Here is a 22671-nt window from a genome sequence, read left to right as displayed (position 1 = left end):
CCATTAAAATTCAACGGCTAGTTTCTTTTTCTAGTTTTAGAAAGATTACAGCTGGTGTTTTTGTCTTTTTAATTGTACTGAGCTTTCCCATCTTCTTCCAAGTGGATGGATGATATCCTCCGATGACCATTAATGACCGGAGAGGAGTTCTAGGTCCCTATATGTAGGATCTGTTTTTAGACCAGCTGTGATAAATATAGTCCTTGTAATTTTTCTTTTCTTCTTAATATGAAAAAATACAGACTCTTGCTCTTCCTTTTCTCTCTAGAAAAACACAGATTTCTTCAAACCTTTTATTCAAAGTTTCAATCTTTATCAACCTCAACCAACATGCCTGGTACCATTTCAAACATTATCTTCACTCAATGAACATTACTATCATCATGGTTGCTGGTGATAACTGGGCTACAGCAGCAGCCATCGCAAAGGAGGTTGGCATTGATAAGGTGTACGCTGAGACGGATCCACTGGGAAAAGCTGATAGAATCAAAGAATTGCAGGTACGATTATGAAATAGTTACGAGGGTGGTGTGAATATAAATTACAATACCCAGCTACACATGCTGTTTTATTCTGGTTTTGATGCAGATTCAAATGACTTATCTAAATTAAACCGATGTTTTAAAGAAATTTTCAAACATTATTTCTATATTAAGTTTGTTTAGCCATTTCTAACAGTTAACTGAAATTGGCTGCAGATGAAAGGAATGTCACGAATTTGATTGAATTATGTCTGGGCCCTGGGCTACAATATCCTCGGCATGCCAGTCGTAGCTGGAGTCTTGTTCCCTTTCACTGGAATTCGACTACAACCGTGGCTTGCCGGTGCATGTATGGCTGCTTCATCTCTCAGCGTGGTATATTCTTCTCTTTTGTTGCAGTCATATAAGAAGCCTTTGTATATTCAGAGCGTCTCCAACGGCAAGTTTACGTGACGGTGTACGCACGTCTGACTAGTTTTCAACCTCTGGTTGTTGCTTCCCTTCTTCGTTGTTGAAGCAATGAATTTGTACATGCGATCGTGATTAATAATTTAGAAGCATAAGACCCTGATTCTTCGATTGAAGTTTTGCATATCATCTTTCATTTTTTCTGTTCAGAAAAACTAATTAGCTAAGTTTAGATGATTTGTGAATCCGAAGAAAGTTCAACTAGAGCTTGGTTGTATGTAAACGCTGTAATAAACGTCGATTTAGTCCTTGAATTATTCAAAAGTAAATATTAGGTCGATTAGTTATCTTAAACACTTTAAAAGATGTCAATTTCATCTATACTTTAATATTTGAAGCAATTATATATATTTGTCAATTTAAGTCATACACAGGACACCCTTTAGAGGAAATATCATCAGTTTCTCATCCATAAGCTCTTAACATTACCTCTAGGTTGTGGATTTAACTGGCAATTTACTACTTTGTACTACGGTCTAGTTTCTCAAATAAATTGTTGTTTTAGTCCCCAAATTATTCAAAGTAAAAATTATCGTTAAACTATTTTTCTTAAACACTTTAAAAGTTGCCAATTTCATCTCTCTACTTTTATATTTGAAGCAATTTGTTGTAAAATCGACGGTGGGTGCAGTGGAATAAATGAAACAAGACACAAAATTTACGAGGTTCCTCTACAGTCAGTGTGACTGGAGTACGTCCTCGGGGCAGCTGTGATGCTTTCATTATAATCTGAAATAATAGGAGTACAAAGATAACTCTCTCTATTATCTCCTCTCATCTTCCTCTATTCTCTCTCTTCCTCTTCCTTCTCTCTCTTCCTCTTCCTTCCTTCCTCTCTTTCTTTCCCGTGAACTTCACTCACTTCATTCATCTTCTTCCTTTATATAAACAAAAGAAAGCACTATTCACTTTACAAATTTTCCACAAATGAATAGTGAAAATACTGTGCATAAATAGTAACAAACTATTCATGTGGACCATCCACATAATATTTACAACACTCCCCCTTGGATGGCCACAAGTCTTCGATTGACTCGTTAAAATCTTGATCTGTCTTGGATGCTCCCCCTGATGAGTATCTCCCCCTGATCTCAAATCATTTAGGTTGATCGTTGATTGTTCTGCTTTAGTCTCTTAGTAAGAAGAATTGCTAAAAGAGTTGCTTTACTTATTGTTAACTTTCCACAGCCTTTTTCTTGAACTGGGTTGTAGGACTTTCTGCTAGACTAGCATTGAAGATCGGAATTTACTCCTTTTATCTGGAGCGGAATTTGATTCAAGAGTAATGAACACTTGATCTTGAATCGGACTTGTGATTTCTTCAAGGACCTTCGAGGCTTGATCTTGAATGAAATTGGACCATGAGGAGCTTCATGTGGCAAGTGATCTTCAGTTTTGTCAGGGATGAATCAGCACGCGTTTGTTGCGCTTGTCTCCACATGCTTCAATGTATCATTTTCACTTTCCTTACTTGCTCCCCTTGCTTAAGTAGTATTTTCCCTGCTTTTCCCCCATGCATGTGTGGCATCTTCTCCGGCAGTATTTGCCCTCTGATGCCGGAGTGGAGTGCAACCCTTGCATTTGGATGGTTCATCACTTCTTGGTGACTGGAGACCCAGCTCCAACCGTTGAAGATGACTACTCGAGAGCAACATTAGGTAAGCAATCAGGAAAGGTTCCAGGCAGTCGGTTCCTTACCGGGAGTTTGAGTGGAGGTTTCGACATATTGCTTTCTTTATCCTTGTCTTCGCAGGCAAGAACATGGACAAAGGAAAGGACAGGGAGATTGCATGATATGAGATAATCTTGCTCTGGTCCCTGAAGATATGTGATAATCTTGCCCTGGTGTGACATGTTTGAAGAGGTATTCTCGGAGAGGAAGAAAACTGAGTATTTCGAGATGCTATGTTGAAGATGCATTCTCGGAGATGAGGAAGAGTTAGGTATTCTTGCAGAGTTGCAGGTCTGCCTTGTTATGAAGAACAGAGGTCGACATATATAGAGATTTCCCAATAGCAAGTGGTGGTGCTGTGCTTTTACTCTTGTCAGCAACTGTGGTGTAAATAGAACAGTAAGATTTACGCGGTTTCAACTTTGTCAGAGATCTTTGACAAAATTGCACGCGACATCTGAAAAAGTTGGGATTACGTCTGAAAAATGCCAACGAACTTTATTCAGGAAAATCTGGCTTTTGAAATTCGGAGAGCGGTGCCTCTTCGATCTTTGAACAAGTGGCTCTGCTGCCTCTTCTTTTATAGAGACATCAATTGTGTTCAAGGGTATGCTCAGAAAGTTGCTGCCTGAGAAATTTCCCCCTTCTTGCATTTCTGAAATTTTATTTGACCTCTGTTTTTCCTTCATCATTTCTGAAAATGACTTGCCCATCTAACATTTGCTTAGATTTGAGTCTTAGGAGTGATACAGACGAGCAGCGTCATGATAATATATGGCGCCCGTCCTTCTTATCTTCTAATGGTCCTCTTACGGTTGGGGACTCTGTGATGAAGAATAACATAACTGCTACTGTGGTAGCTAGGAATCTTCTCACTCCAAGGGATAACAAGATCCTTTCAGAACGGTCTGAAGAGTCGGCCGTTCAAGACTCATTGGCTCTCAGTGTTCAGTGTGCTGGCTCTGTTTCCAATATGGGTCAACGCCTACTTGCTCAAACTCGCCAAGTTGAATCATTAATGGCGGAGGTGGCAAGTCTTAAACAAGAGATCAGAGGGCTCAAGCACGAGAATAGGGTGTTACATGTGCTTGCAAATAGTTACTCTACGAGCATGAAAAGAAAGCTCGTCCAACTGCAGGAATCCGAAAGTCGGATTCAAAGTGATCACCAGAGGTTCGTTGCTAGATTCCGAAAGCAACTGATGCCTTCCCCTTCTGGTGTTTTGCTAAGTACTGGGGTGCCACATGATCAATCTCCAGTGCCTCCCCCTTCTGGGGTACTTCCGAGTACTGAGGCTTCACATGAGCAACCTTTGTGAAGGCTCCATCCTGTTTGTTTGTTTTAACTCATGTGTATGTATATATCTGTAATTTCTTGGAGATATTAATAAATAAGCTTTATTTCATTCAATGTATTGTGCCAAATACAATAAAGCATATACTTCACTAAGATGTGGTACTTCTGGACCAAATATTAATTTATCTTTACCCTCACGAAGATAAATGATTATTCTTAGTGTCTTCATCATATGAGTATTCAACTCATAATCTTCAATCCATATGGTTCTTTTAATATCATAAATATCATGGATAAGATTCGTGTTGGTAGATTGTTCGATCTGCAGCTCGAGACAATAATTCCTTCAACACTTTATAATTTTTTTTTTTTTTTTAGACTCTTCAGGAGTCCCAATTTAATATCATCAACTCTTCAAGAGTTCTAATTTAATGTCATTGACTCTTGCAAGAGATTTTAGTATGTTGCAACAATATTATAATGATAGTACTCACTAAGGCAATTTATATCATCCATTGATATTGAGTTCATAATTTATGCTTTACCCTTCGGGGGCTTACTTCAAGCAATTTGAATCCTTCAGGGATTTCTACACTTCATGACACATTTTCCTTTGGAATTTATACAGAGCAATTTGCTCCCATGTATATTTGAGGGATTTACTTATGGAGATATGATGTGGGCGACTCACAACCCTTCGTATATAATTCTCCATTTATATGAACTCGTTTACAACCTTGTGTCATATCATGTAAGTGTATTACACTGTATTACAAATGCCCATATATAACCTCCTTGGTTCAACATCTTTTGGCTATTTGTATTGTATTCAAATATATATAGGTTCATTTGCCCACGTTCTTACAAAATTGTAATGGAATTGCCTTTCTCCATTTTGGCCAATAATTTTTCTTTTGTCGACGAACAAAAGAACGTGACTCAATATTAACACAGTTCATTGATGAATTTAGTAGCTACTTGTAAATACCAAAATTACCATTGGTTATCATCAATCCGTGATCCCATATTCTCATGTGCATGCGCATGCATAAAAGCTTTTCATTTCTTTGGATATCCATTGCCTCTTCAAGGGCATGACGCTATCTCTTCCAGGATAGTCATAATTGAGAGAATGTGGATCATAACCTCCTCTTGAGCGTTATAGAGCTTGGATTTTAATCTCCACTTCCGGGAGTTGAGTCATTGGAACCTATATGTCTATTATGCTTCATGTATGAGACATCAACATTCTCATGTCTGTGGATTGTCCTATCTGGGACGTGTATCCATGCGGCGACTGTCATGCTTCTGTCATGCAACAGTTATGCTTCGGGAATGCAATAGTTCAGTAGTGCCATATTATTCTTCTTTCGAATAACTGAACCTTTTGAGTCTAAAAATCTGCCACGCTTCAGGCGTGCAACAGATAAATCATTTATTGTCTCATTATTTTATCCAACAGAGACATCAATTCTTGTAGGCACATTTGCAGTAAGTATATATGATTTCATCACTTTCGTTGCATCATTCAATTATTCATATTTCATTTTCTTATTGATTGCTTCGTGAATCAAAATAAGACAAATTCTCTTCGTTCTTCTGGAACGGTCTTTTCTCATCATTCTTTTGGAATGATATTTTCTCATCGTTCTTCTGGAACGATATTATTTTCTCCCCCTAATGGCAGGAAAATTGTCTTATCAAAATGACAGTCCGCAAACCATGCGGTAAACATATCCCCAATCAAGAATTCCAAATATTGAATGATAGATGGTGTTCAACATCAATGCCTAATCTGCAATGATGCCTCATTTCAGTACGTTGTGGCAGTCTTACAGGCACATAGACAACACAACCAAAAACTCGTAAATGTATAATGTTTGGTTGGTTCCAAACCCGAGTTGTACTGAGAAGTATTGATGGTCGGTAACATGTCTCAACCGAATTAATAATGCATCATGTAAAGTTTACATGTCCCCATGTAGAAAATTGGCAATTTCGTTTTCATGAGCAGAGCGCGGGAAATCAATTTCATTCGCTTAATAAAGGCTTCTGCTAAACCATTTTGAGTATGGACATAAGAAACTTCTGGTCCTTATTTAATAGTCTGTAAACTGAGACTCTTATGGCTTTTATTACAATTAAGTTAAGGCACTGCGGCACTTCAAACTTACGGTACTCATCTAGGAACTTCATGTCCTGATCTTCAGGATCAAGGGACTTCATGCCAGATCCTTTTGTATGATGGAACTTCGGGTCCAATCATTTTATATGATGAGGATCAAGAAACTGCAGGTTCTGATCTGATCAAGGAACTTCAGGTCCTGTATATACTCATAGTAACAAAAGATAAGTACAATAAATAAATTAAAGCAATAGGCGGTAATTTCAGCCATAATGAATAAATTGCATTTAAGTAAATAAAGCTTGTGACAAGGGCTTTAATTCAGCACCATCAAAACTTAAAGCAATAGGCGGTAAAACCGTCCATGGTAAATAAATTGCTTTAAAGTAAATAAAGCATGTGACAAGGGCTTTGATTCAGCACCATTCACATAAATATCAAAGCTTTAAAGCAAAGGGTAATAATTCTACCCACTATAAATAAATTGCTTTAAATAAATAGAACTTGTGACATGGGCTTTAAACCAACACCATGCACATAAATATGCCAAAACAGAAAATGCAATGATTAAGTCCTCATGTTTTGCTTTTTCATTTTCTTGGTCTGCCACTTCTTTTGTTTCATCCCTTTTATTTTTATTATTATTTCACAGTTCGAAGTCATTTTGGTTACTCAGTAAATAATAGTAACAATAAGTTCCAATTGGTGTTCCTCTTCCGATGAGTTTCGAAAAAGTCGAAACGATTCCCATAAGTTTTGGAGTCAAGAGTGTCTGCAACTTATGAGAAGATCAAACCGTTAGATTTAGTTCACAATTTAGTATGATATGGATAAGAGGATACCAAACAACTTTCGTGAAGAAACAATTTCTATTTGAACTACCGAAATGGAGTTTTGGTACTCATAAGGTGGCTGCTCAGTTTTCTGCGGAAATTGGAAACGGGTTTGGTATTTCAGACATCTGCGACGATCGCACCGTTAACATGTTCTGAAATTTTGATATGTTGTAGATACTGAGCAGACGAACAACTTTCAAGAAGAAAGTATTTCAATCCGAGGTCCGCAAGTTGGAGTTCCGAGGCTATTTACATGGCTGTCAAATTCTCTTACAAATTTTGAGTCTTTTACTCTTTTGCTTCTGCAAAGGATGATATACAGTCATATAACAATATATATAGTTGCTTCAAGAAAATCAATTGTACTGAGATTTGAAGATGAAATGAAATTTTTTTCTTATCTATGAGATTCCAGCTGGAGGAGGTGAACAGGATTTGTGGCGTTGTGCTTTCCACTGACATGAGAGCTTCTCGTGCTGATAACGTGTTGTAAAATCGACGGTGGGTGCAGTGGAATAAATGAAACAAGACACAAAATTTACGAGGTTCCTCTACAGTCAGTGTGACTGGAGTACGTCCTCGAGGCAGCTGTGATGCTTTCATTATAATCTGAAATAATAGGAGTACAAAGATAATTCTCTCTATTATCTCCTCTCATCTTCCTCTATTCTCTCTCTTCCTCTTCCTTCTCTCTCTTCCTCTTCCTTCCTTCCTCTCTTTCTTTCCCGTGAACTTCACTCACTTCATTCATCTTCTTCCTTTATATAAACAAAAGAAAGCACTATTCACTTTACAAATTTTCCACAAATGAATAGTGAAAATACTGTGCATAAATAGTAACAAACTATTCATGTGGACCATCCACATAATATTTACAACACAATTATATATATATATATATATATATATATATATATTTGTCAATTTAAGTCGTACACAGATATCTAGAAAAAATATCGTCATTTTCTCATCGTAAGCTCTTAACATTACCTCTAGGTTGCGGATCTAACTGCCAATTTGCTACTTAGTATTACAGTCTAGTGGTATTCTTCTTCATTTATAAATGAGAGGCCTGAGGTTTGATTCTCTTCAAAAGCGAATTTGAACTACATTATTGCTAGTCTATTGTGAGGCTAAGCCCATCTCCATCCCTCCCCCTTAGTGTAGATATTGTTCAAAAATTAAAAAAGGAAAAAAAACCAATTTACCCTCCAAATGTAACTTCATACATTATCTCTACTAATTAATAAAACACTCATTGTTAACCAAAACCCTATATAATTACCAATTTAACCCTCTAATTAAAACAGAACATGAATAAGAAATATAGGGCAGAAATGTAATTTCACACAACCAAATTTTGCTTTTTTGTTTTCAAAACCTCTCATACATGTAATCCTAACATATCTCTAATTTAAAAAAAGTAAAAAATTAAAAAATACTTTCCACTCCCACATTCTCTCACTCTCTTCCTCTCTCCTTCTATTTCAAAAACAAAATAAAAAAAATTTCTCACACATTTTGTGTGTGCCCATATACTAGTTTTTTAAGAAAGATAAGTCCTTAAACTCATTGAAAACTGAAAATCTATCCCCTAAAGTGTACCATGTGCAATTCACATGACTTAAATTGAAAGAAAATTAAAAAGAATAACTTTGAATCTAAAAGTATAGATGAACCATTTAGTACTACGGTCTAGTGGTATTTCTCTTCACTTGTAAGGAAGAGGTCTTACGTTCGATTCTCGCCAAAAGCGAATTTGGATCACAGCATTGCTAGCCCATTATGAGTCTAAGCCCACCCCCTCCCCCTTTTGTAGATAATATCGTTTGTTTTAAAAAAATATGGATGAAACTAGCAGTTTATAATGAATATGATGACTTATTTTACTGAATATCATATTTTACGTACTTAATTTTCCCACGTTTAGGGATTAAATCAGCACATTCCTCTTAATTTTAATGATACTCTATTTTAAGGGGGTGGAGCGTGGGTTAGCCGAGCTAGCCATAATAATTAGGTATCAAATTTGTTATTCAAGTGAGTCAAACTTAAGGCCTCCTACCTACAGGTGGAAAGAAAAGTCACTAGACTGTAATAAACTTTTTCGTGGATTACTTAGTTCATTGTTAAAATACAATTCCCAAAAAGAAAAAAAGAGATATTTTTACCTTTTTATTTATAGTAGAATCTGTAGAAGTAGGATGATTGAAGTGTACAAGTAAAAAGGCCAATTTTGATCTACAAGAAGATCGAAAAATACAAGATTGTATAAAAAAAAAATTATGTGCAAAATAATATGGAAAGGGGTTACATCACCAAGGTGCTCTTAGCTCCTCATCACTGACACTTGATATGCTACTCGCCATTTGATAACAATTTAGTTTGGGGTGTGATATTCACACATCTTTTTTTACTTCGCACACAACCTTTTAATTTTGGTTTTCCGACCGGATGAATTGAAGAAAATCAAAGATAGAAATTAACAGATGTGTGTAAGAAGTAAAAATTTCAGTTTTTTTTTTTTTTCACTTTTTATAAAATTTGAAATTTGAAACCATGTTTGGTAACTACATTTTTTTAGTTTCCAAAATTTAGCCTTTAATTTTTTTTTTTTTTTAATTTTTTTTTTGAAAATTGAAAGCAGTTGCAAAACAAGTTTTCATGTTTTCTAAAATGAAACTGAAAAATAAAAAATAAAAACTAAATAGTTAATAGTTATCAAACGACCCCTTAGTTACCAAGAATATAAGAAATTTTAGTAGAGTAAGTGCATTGCAGAGATCACAATTCTACGCTCTTTATTTTGATGGAATGTGTGAACTGAAGACCACAACTCCACATTTGCGCATCTTGTGAACAAAATGGATAGAACTCGTCCGCGCTAGCAGCACAAGTTACCAATACCACCACCATAAGACAAAACATCATGATCACTGATTTCTCACTTTCAACTGGGTTGGCGTTACTTACGGCGTACAGCGCCTAAAAGTCGTGCCCTTGAATCCTTCTTACATCGGTCTCACTGCCACTGGTGTCATCATTCCTCCTCACCTAGGGTATCTAACAGGTAGCATACCCAGAGAAATAGGCAACTTAACAATGGTGAAGGGGATATACCTTGACTACAACAATTTCGAAGGCATACTATATGACTTAGGTTTTGTTACTTTATTTATACGAGCCTCTTTTTAGCAGGGATCTTGTTTTACTTTCACAAAATTGAGATGAGAGGACTATCGTAGGGATTGTATATTTACCGTGAAAGACCCTCGTATTCTAGAGAAAAAAGAGGCCCTGTTTAGTGAGTACATGGTCTTTATAATGTTATTCCATTTTTGCCACAGTTCAATGGCATTCGTACCAAGAAGCTGCTCCTATATATATGTATACATGATTTTAACAATATATATATACGGGTTCATTTTATAGAACTTCCGAATGAGATAAGTTGTTTAGGTCAGCTGGAGGAGTAGTTTGTGCAGCATGAGTGGTAGTCTTCCGGACAATATATGTGAGCATCTTTCAAGTATTTGATGATTTCATTGACTCGAAACCAGCTTGACCGTCTGATTCCCTCCAAACTGTGGCAATGCAAAGACCTTCGTCAATTCTCATTAGGCTTTCTTTTTTTATTTTTTAGTTCTATTGAAGTTACAAAGGTAATGCAAACACGTTGAAACTGTGATAGGTACAATACCGGATGAGATTAGTGATCTTCCAAAGTTAGAGACATTGGTATTGGAGTATAATAAACACAATGGTGTCATCCCATCCAAACTCTTCAATAACTCCTTGATCAGAGAAATAGGGCTTTGTTTTAATCAACTCTTAGTCTCAGGTAGCCTCCCTGCAAACATAGGTCTTAAGGTTCCTAACCTAGAACTCCTTTATGTAGCCAGAAATAACCTCGTGGCCGGAGTACTCCCTAACCTATCCTATGCTTCCAAGCTCACGGAGCTGGACATTGTGATGTAAAACCGAGCAATATACTACTAGATGATGATATGGTTGCATATGTTGCTGATTTTGGCATTGCAATACTCATTGGCGATGGAGATTCGATGACGGAAACCATGACCCTAGGCACGATTGGGTATATGGCTCCAGGTGATGTAGTTTTCAATTTTGCATATGCTCTTAATTATGACTTATAATTTTCTTTTTATCATATATAACTATATTCAAATACGAATTTTGCAGAGTTTGGGCTGGAAGGAATTGTTTTGACGAGAGGGGATGCGTACAGTTTTGGTATTGTACAGATGGAGACATTCACACAAAAGAAGCCAACAGATGAGATGTTTGTTGGGGTAATGAATTTAAAGCAACGGATTGTAGATTCATTGTTTCCAAATATTGCAATAGATGAAGTTGTGGATGCCGAAATCCTTGGGATGGAGGAAGATCGCGATTTCACGAGCAGGAGGGATTGCTTTTCATTGTTATGAGATTAGCTTTAGCCTTTTCTGCCATAAGGGGCTAAAATTGTGTTTGGTAAATGAAAAAAGCGTTTTTTTTGGTCAAAATCATGGGTTCAAAACAGCAGAAAGCAGAAGCAACCCTACCACTGCTTATGAAAACAACGTTTTTTTTGTTTTTTTTCACATCACAATAACCTCAAACAAGTCCTTAGTTCTTTTTGTTCTTCTCTTTATCTTTGGATTCACTTTCTTATTGTTGTTTTCAATCTGCAAAGACTGCATTAATTTCTTAGTGATGAATGTGACAACGTTCCTAAAATCGAAATGGTGTACCTGGATTTGTCAAGGAAATAAGACCAGTTGTACCAAAATTGCAATTCCAATTATTCTTCCCATCTTTTGGTAGTAAAGCATTCAGTTTTTACTGCCAACCAAATCCATTTCAAAAATTTACACTTACAAGTCTAGAACACAGGCCATGGGAATACAAAGTTATTTTAGTCAATATATCAGGAAGTTGCAAACTTCTACACATGCCCTTGACAAAAAATTCTAGGACATTGATATTGTTCAGTAAAATTTACTGGTTAAGTTGGGTTTTTCAAGTGCTTCGCCAATTTGTGCTCATCTTTCTAACAAAAGGAACGAAGTTAATCCAACTTTCGGCCCTAAAGATCTTATCATTCATTCTGAAATACGTAAATGATCTTACAACTTCGGCTTGGGAATGGTAACAATTAGCATGTATTTGCCATAAACTAACCTGCAAGAGAAAAGCAAATGCGTGAATACACAGGACAGAATACAACAACAACAACAACAAAGCCTTTTCCCACAAAGTGGGGTCGGCTATATGAATCCTAGAACACCATTGCGCTCAGTTTTGTGTCATGTCCTCCGTTAGATCCAAGTACTCTAAGTCTTTTCCTATGGTCTCTTCCAAAGTTTTCCTAGGTCTTCCTCTACCCTTTCGGCCCTGAACCTCTATCCCGTATTCACATCTTTGAACCGGAGCGTCAGTAGGCCTTCTTTGCACATGTCCAAACCCATTTTGTGTACGTGTTGATGCTTCATCGCCCAACATTCTGTGCCATACAGCATCGCCGGCCTTATTGCAGTCCTATAAAATTTTCCCTTGAGGTTCATTGGCCTACAACGGTCACACAATACGCCGGATGCACTCTTCCACTTCATCCATCCAGCTTGTATTCTATGGTTGAGATCTCCATCTAATTCTCCGTTCTTTTGCAAGATAGATCCTAGGTAGCGAAAACGGTCGCTCTTTGGTATTACCTGATCTCCGATCCTCGCTTCTAACTCATTTTGGCCTCCATTTGCACTGAACTTGCACTCCATATATTCTGTCTTTGATCGGCTTAGGCGAAGACCTTTAGATTCCAACACTTCTCTTCAAAGGTTAAGCTTCGCATTTACCCCTCATGAGTTTCATCTATCAACACTATATCATTTGTGAAAAGCATACACCAAGGAATATCATCTTGAATATGTCCTGTTAACTCATCCATTACCAACACAAAAAGGTAAGGACTTAAGGATTGTTGATGCACAAAATTAGTGAGGACTTTGGTACAACAGAAAGTATTAAGTTTGTGAGCTTCGCTAGATTGCTCTGGTCATTAGTGTGGATAAGTATGTAAATGGATAGAGACAGGAAAGCAAACATAAGATATACGTGGTTCACCCAGATTGGCTATGTCCACGGAGTAGAGGAGTTCTCATTAATTGTGAAGGGTTTACACAAGTACATAGGTTCAAGCTTTCCTTTAGTGAGTACAAGTGAATGATTTAGTACAAAAGACATTAGGAAATATTGTGGGAGAATGATCTCGTAATCACGAAACTTCTAAATACCGAAGTGTAGTATCGTCTTCACTTGCATTATCTGTCTCATAGGTAGATGTGGCATCTTCTCTGGAAGTACTCTTCCTCTATCCAGGGGTGGTATCTTTAATTGGTGGAGATGCACAAGGTAATGTATCAATTTCACTTGAAGCTTACTTGTAGTTTCAGGCTTGGTCAAGCGCGATACAAACCATGTAGTAGGAGTCCTCCAAGTCGCCGAGCTTGGGGATCTGCTGAAAGAGGTGACAGACAAGGTAAGCAATCAGAGCTCCAAGCAAACAGTCCCAGATCAGAAATTTGATTTCGAGTTCCGGTTAATTGTTCTCATTCTCCCTATCTTGCAGGCAGCATGAAGGATAAAGAGAAGAAAAGGAGAATAGATGATATGAGATACTTTTGCTTTGAAGAAGTAACTTTCCACAGGCTTATTCTTGAACTGGGCTGGAGGGTTTTCTGGTTTCCTCCAGAGTATAAGGCCGACTGAAGAATTTGAGGGTTAAAACAAGTCCATCAAATCTATAGTACGTTCGACCCTGCTGATATGGGATACTTTTGCTGTTGAAAAAGTAGTGGATGTATTGGCACGTGTTCTGTTACGCTTGTCCCCACATGCTTCCTTGTATCCTTCTCACTTTCCCTATCGGTTCCTCAGGCAGATGTGGTATCTTCTCTGGAAGCATAAGATGTTGAAGATGAGTACTCGAGAGCAATGCCAGGTAAGTAATCATGTAAGGGGTTCCAGGCAGTCTGTTCCTGACTGGAAGCTTGATTCCAAGTGCTGACTGATTGCTCTCTTTCTCCTTGTCTTGCAGGTAAGAACAAGGCCAAAGGAAAAGACAGGGAAAAAGCATGATATGGGATACTCTTGCTTTTAACCCTGATGATATGAGATATTCTTGCTCTGGTGTAGCTTGTTTGCAGAGGTATTATCGGGGGGGAAAAAAGCTGAGTATTTCGAGAGGCGTCGTTGGGAGTGCCCTCTCAGATATGAGGAAGGGTTGAGCATTTTTGCAGGTCTGCCTGTCCGTTGAGGATAGAGGTTGACATATATAGGAGTTTCCCTAACAACAAGTAGTAATGCTATTCCTTTACCCTGCTTGGTCATAGCACGGTAGTGGGAGCTGCCAGCTTCACGTGTGTCAGAGCACTTTGAAAAAGTGGTCTGTGGTATCTAGAAAGCTGATGTTGCGTGTGAAGATTACAGACAAGCTTTATCCAAGGAGATCTGGCTCTCGAAGTTGAGAAAACGGTGTCTCTTCGTCTTTCGAACAAGCAATCCTGTCGGGGATCTGGCTATCGAGATTAGGAGAACGGTGCTTCTTTGATTTTTTAGAGAGCAATCCTGCTGGGAGTCTGGTTCTCGAGATACGGAGAGCGGTGTCTCTTCAACTTTTGAGAAAGTAATCATGTTGGGAGTCTAGCTTTCAAGATTCGGAGGACGATGCCTTTTCGATTTTGGAGCAAGCAATCTTGTTGGGAGTGTTTTCTCGAATGTGAGTAAAGGTTGGGCATGTTTGCTAGTCTACCTTGCCACGGAGCACAGAGGTTGACACACAGGGACTTTCCAATTATCCAGCAGTGGTGCTGTTCCTTTACCCTTATGGGTAATAATATGATAGCTAGACCTTCAAAATTTATGTGTCTAAACTTTGTTAGTGCTGTTTCTTTGTTGTTCTTTTACCCTTCTTGGTCATAGCGATGTAGTGGGAGCTGCAAGCTTCACATGTCTAAACTTTGTCAGAGATCTTTGGCAAAGTTATCTGTGGTACCCATAAGCTGATGGTGCGTGTGAAAAGTGGATGATTGAACAGTAAAATTCACGTGCTTCTACTTCACCATAAATCTTCAACAGAATGCCCGTAATTTCAGCAAAGCTGAGTGTGCATGTGACAGGTGCTGACAAGGCTGAAAAAAACAGGTGCCTCTTCGATTTCTGAGATCGGCCCTCGTGGTCTCTGAGCAGCCCAGCTTTTGAGAAAGCAAGCGCCTCTTCGATTTCTGAGATCGGCCTTCGTGGTCTTTGAGCAGCCCAGCTTTTGAGAAAGCAAACGCCTCTTCGATTTCTGAGATCGGCCCTCGTGGTCTCTAAGCAGCCCAGCTTTTGAGAAAGCAAACGCCTCTTCAATTTCTGAAGCTCCGTCGAGTGCAGATTTTTATAGAGGCTGGCATTAAGTTCCAAAGCACACTTGAATCTTCACCAATAGAAGCTCCCTTCTTGCACTTCTAAGATCTTGATTTGTCCGACCTCTTCTCTCTTCAACACCTTTGAAAATGTCTGGCCCCTCCGACTATCGTTTTGACTTGAATCTTATTGAAGAGGTAGCCACGCCTTCTCTAGACAACATATGGCGCCCATCCTTTTTATCCCCTACTGGTCTTCTTACCATTGGGGATTCCGTGATGAAGAATGATATGACTGCTGCGGTGGTGGCCAGGAACCTTCTCACTCCCAAATATAACAAACTACTTTCCAAACGGTCTAATGAGTTGGCTGTTAAGGATTCTCTAGCTCTGAGTGTTCAGTGTGCAGGTTCTGTGTCTAATATGGCCCAACGCCTATTTGCTCGAACCCGCCAAGTTGAATCATTGGCGGCTGAAGTGATAAGTCTCAAACAGGAGATTAGAGGGCTCAAGCATGAGAATAAACAGTTGCACCAGCTCGCACATAACTATGCTACAAACATGAAGAGGAAGCTTGACCAGATGAATGAATCTGATGGTCAGGTTTTACTTGCGGTTTGTGGGATTGTTTCAAAGGCATTTATTGCCTTCGCCTTCTGGGGATGTACCGCATAATGAAGCTCCAAATGATCAACCTCTGATATCTTCTCCTTCTAGGGTTCTGTCCAGTACTGAGGCTCCGAATGATCCCCCTCCAGTGCCTTCTCTTTCTAGGGCTCTACCGACTACTGAGACTTTTCCTAAGCAACCTTTGTGAAGGCTCCCTCTTGTTTGTTTATTTTGACTCATGTATATGTACATATTTGTAACTTATTGGAGATATCAATAAATAAGTTTTGCTTCATTTCCAACGTATTGTGTTAAATACACCAAAGTCTTCTTCACTGAGTGGGGTCGGCTATATGAATCTTAGAACGCCATTGCGCTCGGTCTTATGTCATGTCCTCCGTTAGATCCAAATACTCTAAGTCTTTTCGTAGAGTCTCTTCCAAAGTTTTCCTAGGTCTTCCTCTACCCCTTCGGCCCTGAACCTCTATCCCGTAGTCGCATCTTCTAACCGGAGCGTCAGTAGGCCTTCTTTGCACATGTCCAAACCACCGTAACCGATTTTCTCTCAACTTTCCTACAATTTCGGCTACTCCTACTTTACCTCGGATATCCTCATTCCTAATCTTATCCTTTCTCGTGTGCCCACACATCCAACGGAGCATCCTCACCTCTCTACACCCATTTTGTGTACGTGTTGATGTTTCACTGCCCAACATTCTGTGCCATACAGCATCGCCGACCTTATTGTCGTCCTATAAAATTTTCCCTTGAGCTTCAGTGGCATACGGCGGTCACACAACACGCCGGATGCACTCTTCCACTTCATCCATCCAACTTGTATTCTATGGTTGAGATCTCCATCTAATTCTCCGTTCTTTTGCAAGATAGATCCTAAGTAGCGAAAACGATTGCTCTTTGGTATTTCCTGATCTCCGATCCTCACCCCTAACTCATTTTGACCTCCATTTGCACTGAACTTGCACTCCATATATTCTGTCTTTTATCGGCTTAGGCGAAGACCTTTAGATTCCAACACTTCTCTCCAAAGGTTAAGCTTCGCATTTACCCCTTCCTGAGTTTCATCTATCAACACTATATCGTCCGCGAAAAGCATACATCAAGGAATATCATCTTGAATATGTCCTGTTAACTCATCCATTACCAACGCAAAAAGGTAAGGACTTAAAGATGAGCCTTGTTGTAAACCTACAGTTATGGGGAAGCTTTCAGTTTGTCCTTCATGAGTTCTTACGACAGTTTTTGCTCCTAAATACATATCCTTTATAGCTTGGATATATAATACTCGTACTCCTTTCTTCTTTAAAATCCTCCAAAGAATGTCTCTTGGGACCCTATCATACGCTTTTTCCAAATCTATAAAGACCATGTGTAAATCCTTTTTCCCATCTCTATATCTTTCCATCAATCTTCGTAAGAGATAGATTGCCTCCATGGTTGAGCGCCCTGGCATGAACCCGAATTGGTTGTCCGAAACCCGTGTCTCTTGCCTCAATCTATGCTCAATGACTCTCTCCCAGAGCTTCATTGTATGACTCATTAGCTTAATACCCCTATAGTTCATGCAATTTTGTACGTCGCCTTTATTCTTGTAGATAGGCACCAAAGTGCTTTTTCGCCACTCATTTTGCATCTTCTTCGTTTTCAAAATCCTATTGAAAAGGTCAGTGAGCCATGCTATACCTGTCTCTCCCAAGACTTTCCACACTTCGATCGGTATATCGTCTGGGCCCACTGCTTTTCTATGCTTCATCTTCTTCAAAGCTACAACCACTTCTTCCTTCCTGATTCGACGATAAAAGAAGTAGTTTCTACACTCTTCTGAGTTACTCAACTCTCTTAAAGAAGTACTCATTTCATGTCCTTCATTGAAAAGATTATGAAAATAACCTCTCCATCTGTCTTTGACCGCGTTCTCTGTAGCAAGAGCATTTCCATCCTCATCCTTGATGCACCTCACTTGGTTTAGGTCCCTTGTCTTCTTGTCCCTTGCTCTAGCTAGTTTATAGATATCAAACTCTCCTTCTTTGGTATCTAGTCGCTTATACATATCGTCATAAGCTGCTAACTTAGTTTCTCTCACAGCTTTCTTCGCCTCTTGCTTCGCTCTTCTATACCTTTCACCATTTTCATCGGTCCTATCCTTGTATAAGGCTTTACAACATTCCTTCTTAGCCTTTACCTTTGTTTGTACCTCCTCATTCCACCACTAAGATTCCTTTTGGTGTGCAGCAAAGCCCTTGGACTCTCCTAATACCTCTTTTGCTACTTTTCGGATACAACTAGCCATGGAATCCCACCTTTGGCTAGCTTCCCCCTCTCTATCCCACCCACACTGGGTGATTACTTTCTCTTTGAAAATGGCTTGTTTTTCTCCTTTTAGATTCCACCATCTAGTCCTTGGGCACTTCCAAGTCTTGTTCTTTTTTCTCACTCTTTTGATATGTACATCCATAACCAACAAGCGATGTTGATTAGCCAAGCTCTCTCCCGGTATAACTTTGCAATCCTTACAAGTTATATGATCCCCTTTCCTCATTAGAAGAAAATCTATTTATGTTTTTGACGACCCACTCTTGTAGGTGATCACATGTTCTTCTCTCTTCTTAAAGAAGGTGTTGGCTAAGAAGAGATCATATGCCATTGCAAAATCCAAGATAGCTTCCCCATCCTCATTTCTCTCCCCAAAACCATGGCCACCATGAAAACCTCCATAGTTGCCTGTCTCTCTGCCCACGTGTCCATTTAAATCTCCTCCTATAAATAACTTCTCCGTCTGGGTAATTCCTTGCACCAAGTCTCCAAGGTCTTCCCAAAATTTCTCCTTCGAACTCGTATCCAACCCTACTTGAGGTGCGTACGCACTAATCACATTGATGAGTTCTTGTCCTATTACAATCTTGATTGCCATGATTCTATCTCCTACCCTCTTGACATCTACAACATCTTGTGTCAAGGTCTTGTCCACGATGATGTCAACACCGTTTCTTGTTCTATTTGTGCCCGAATACCAAAGTTTAAACCTTGAGTTTTCTAGATCCTTTGCCTTAAGACCAACCCACTTACTTTCTTATAGGCACATAATATTTATCCTTCTCCTCACCATAACTTCCACTACTTCCATAGATTTTCCCGTTAAGGTTCCTATATTCCATGTTCCTAAACGCATTCTACTCTCTTGAACTCTACCCTTCTGTCCTAACTTCTTCACCCTCCCCCGTCCAATAGGATTAAAATACTTCTTTTGTGTGTCCTATGTAAAGTTGATAGGAGCATATGCTCCCAAACAACTTTGAGTGGAGTCGTTCGAAAAGAAGTTTCTATGGCCCCCTTGCTCATTTAACACTGCATCCGGGTGCCGATGGAGATACAGCGACCCTTGCTCACTTATCACTGTGCTCGGGCCACACAGCACGCCACTTACAGGTGACGCCCTAACTTTAGCACGATTTCGTTCTGAATTCATTTTCATAAGGATTCGACGTAACCATGGAGTGCCGGCTGTCGATTACCTGACGCCCTCCCCCTCCTCCTTTACCCGGGCTTGGGACGGGCAATGTAAGATAAACTTACACAGGCAGAGTTAATACACAGGACAGAATGTGCAAAAAAAAAAAAATTGGTTAACCATTAAAAGCTATCAGAAGTTGTGTTTCTATCTAGTTATAAGACATTTGCAATATCCAAAATATTTCCAATAGAAATAAATGGTAGCTGAAATTTGCTTTTGTTCTTGAGCAAAAGATGAATTTACCCTGTCAAATCGTTCATTGTTATTTCTCCCGATCAAATGTACCCTTGTCTTTGAAACAGTCCATATATGGTCATGGGCGGAGCTATGAAGAGACCAGAATGGTCCTGGGCCTACCCTGAATTTATTTTTATTTTTTTTTCTCACAAAAAACTAGAGTTATTCCTTTGATTTTCAAAGATTTTTCACGGAATTAGGGCTCCAACTAGAATATTTTCCTTATTTCTTTCATGGGGTTCGATTTGATGTTGTGACTCCCACGCAATTAACCAGCATCACTGTGAGTTTTGTGGGACTTAGGTGATCAGAAGAGGGAGAGAGAGAAAGTAGGCGAGATAACTAATTTTTACTTTTATATTTGCTTTATTCTCCTCCTCCTTCCTTCCTCCGCTCCCCACTTACAAGGACTTTAAATTGTATCTAAGTCATGATACTGGGCATGGGTATTGAGTTGAGGAAAATGATGACAAGAAAGACGTCACACCAAACCAAAATAACGGTGGTCATAGCTTAGGACACGACGGACCTTTATATTTCTTATGGTAGGAGAGCATTTTAGGGTGAGATTTTTAGACCCCTCCTGAGCTAAAATTCTGGCTCCGCCACTGTATATGGTGTAAACAGAATCATGTTAGACTAATATTCGATAAACATTTAACAGAAGAAACCAATTGACTATATAGAATAAAGATAGCAGCAAGCCACCACTACCACCACCTACTTCCGTAAATGGACAGGCCAATCTACAGTAAGATACTGATATACAGTATGGTGATGCAATATCAATTGTATTCCAAATTTAAACAAAACATAAAATGATTATTGGTGAACTTGTCATATGTTTCATTTTTAATATCCGCACAAAACAACCAAATTAAAACTAAAGATTTACCTCATAATGAACTATAAAATACTAAAAGAAACCTCAAAAACTGATTAATAATGCCCAATATCTGTAATACTAAAAATGCTCATATGGCCCGTTCCAAGTCCATGTTGAACCTGCAGACCCTAGTCCTACCTAACTTTAAAGCTTGAATTATGCAAAATAAAATCTCTAAAGTAAGTTAAGAAAAAGTACCAACAAAGCAACAAGCTAAGGAAGTATTATTAATCAACAGGCCCCGTACCTGTTGGAGTAATCCTTATGGGCTGCAAAGATAGGATGTCGGGTTATCACCATCCGTCATTTCTAAGCAACTGCAATAAGATATATAGTATGTGAGCATGGTAGATTAGATATATTTGAAATCAAGTGAATGTCTAAGAAACCCTAATTATCAGGTTGGACAGAACAAAATTCCAGTCAGAACCTTAAAACTTAGAATCTTACGAAACATGCAAAGCAGCTTTATGACGAGACAAAATTGAAGCAACAGGACCATAACCATCTCTAAGAGCAGTGTTGTAGAGAGTCTATGGAAAGTCTCACTTATGAGAGATTGTCTCCTTAACATTTCTCAAGAAGTATTAAGCCAATTGGTTCGCATTACATATTAAATTCGTCAACTCAAGGGGTTAATTTATTGGAAAGTGAACAAACATTTGGAATTTTAATCTGAATTTCAACTCCTACACATATGTTTGTTTGGTTTATCGACACTATTTTAGTGTACTCTTTGACATGAAAGCTAAAAATATGCCGCAGCCTCAAGTGGTAAATAGATTACACGAAGAGAAAAATTAATTTGTTAAAAAAGTGTCGTGGAATACCTTCTATTATTATTAATTGGTCAATTGATTTTCAATTTGATTTTTTCCTATTCTACTAAATGTTCAAATATAAACTACATATTATATAGAACCTGGTTGTCAACTAAAACTCCAGAAAATTACCATTCTAATCCTCTTATCAAAATTGAATGGAAATAAAAGTTATAGCAATTTAGTAATTACATGAACACAAATTTTACCATTCTTTACTTGAACCTCACAATCATGTAATAATAATAATAGGCCCTATTTTTCATTCTGTATGTTGTTTTCTGTGTTGTGCTATGATATTGACGGAATGTTATCTTTGTCTGTAATCCTAGCGCGAAAGTAGTAGTTGCTTTAACACTATTAAAGTGTCATGGGATGCACTAGTAACTGAGGGCCATCAGGATCATGGCCCTTTACAATTGACAAAGCATTTCGCTTGTGTCGGTAAGGAACATTCGCTACGTTAGCTTTTGTCAGCTTAGTGGAGAGGAGAGATGGTCTTGTTTATACTTGAACTCTTCTTAACTGGCCAGTGAGTTTCCGCTGATCAAAACAATTTTCAGGGAGTTAAAGAAGACAGATGATCTTGCAGACTGGTTGGATTCCGCATATAGCTATTTCGCAATGGTATCATCATCACCACTGGCAGTGACTCTACGGCGATTCAACAAATTATTCGGTCTTGTTGGAATATAATTATATGATAGCATGGTTTCACAATATAGGTAATCATATGTGAAGGTACACCATATACATATGATTATAGTGAAATAAGTTAATTAATTAATAAAGAAAATAATATAATTATTTATTTATAAAGGATATGAATAGTTGTATTTCGACGTGAAAAGTTGTAACTTCCCCTGAAGAATATAACTCCTCCAGAAATGTTATTTCTATCTCTATATATTTGTCGAGTCCATTTATGTCAAATTCATTCAATTCTATACTCACTCTTTGTTCATACTTTCACACCATATTGTGATCGATAATCTAAGCAACATCCATTTCCGATCCTTTGAACTACTCCAATTTGCCCAGTTTTATCTGAGGAGATCTCAAACTACATTTGAGACTTCCTCTTCGCCAAGTAACGAATCCAACAACTTTCTTACTAAGTTTCAACTTGAGAAGAAATTAGGGAAGAGGATGTTGGTGGACAAGGAAAGTATTGAACCGATTTTGATCGAAAGTTCAGAATCGACATCTAAGAATTTTCTTACAGAACCCAAAACTCACAAAAATACCTAAACATTCAAACATTATAACCTATTTGAAATCCCATCCTACAACCTATTTGAA

The 22671-nt window shown here is 38.4% G+C and overlaps 1 long non-coding RNA gene across 1 annotated transcript; it reads right to left on the bottom strand.

Moving 5' to 3' along the window:
- Positions 1-11663: 11663 nt before the first annotated feature.
- On the bottom strand, positions 11664-22114 carry LOC139193441 (uncharacterized). Its single transcript, XR_011577697.1, has 3 exons — positions 20796-22114; positions 19669-20270; positions 11664-12066 (listed from the first exon to the last, which is right to left on the bottom strand). It is a non-coding gene; the product is annotated as an uncharacterized lncRNA (long non-coding RNA).
- Between the last annotated feature and the right edge of the window lie 557 nt (positions 22115-22671).

The sequence above is a fragment of the Malus domestica genome, chromosome 02 (assembly GCF_042453785.1).
Source record: "Malus domestica chromosome 02, GDT2T_hap1".
In the NCBI taxonomy this organism is placed as follows: Eukaryota; Viridiplantae; Streptophyta; class Magnoliopsida; order Rosales; family Rosaceae; genus Malus; species Malus domestica.
This window is presented reverse-complemented; position numbering and strand designations above follow the sequence as displayed.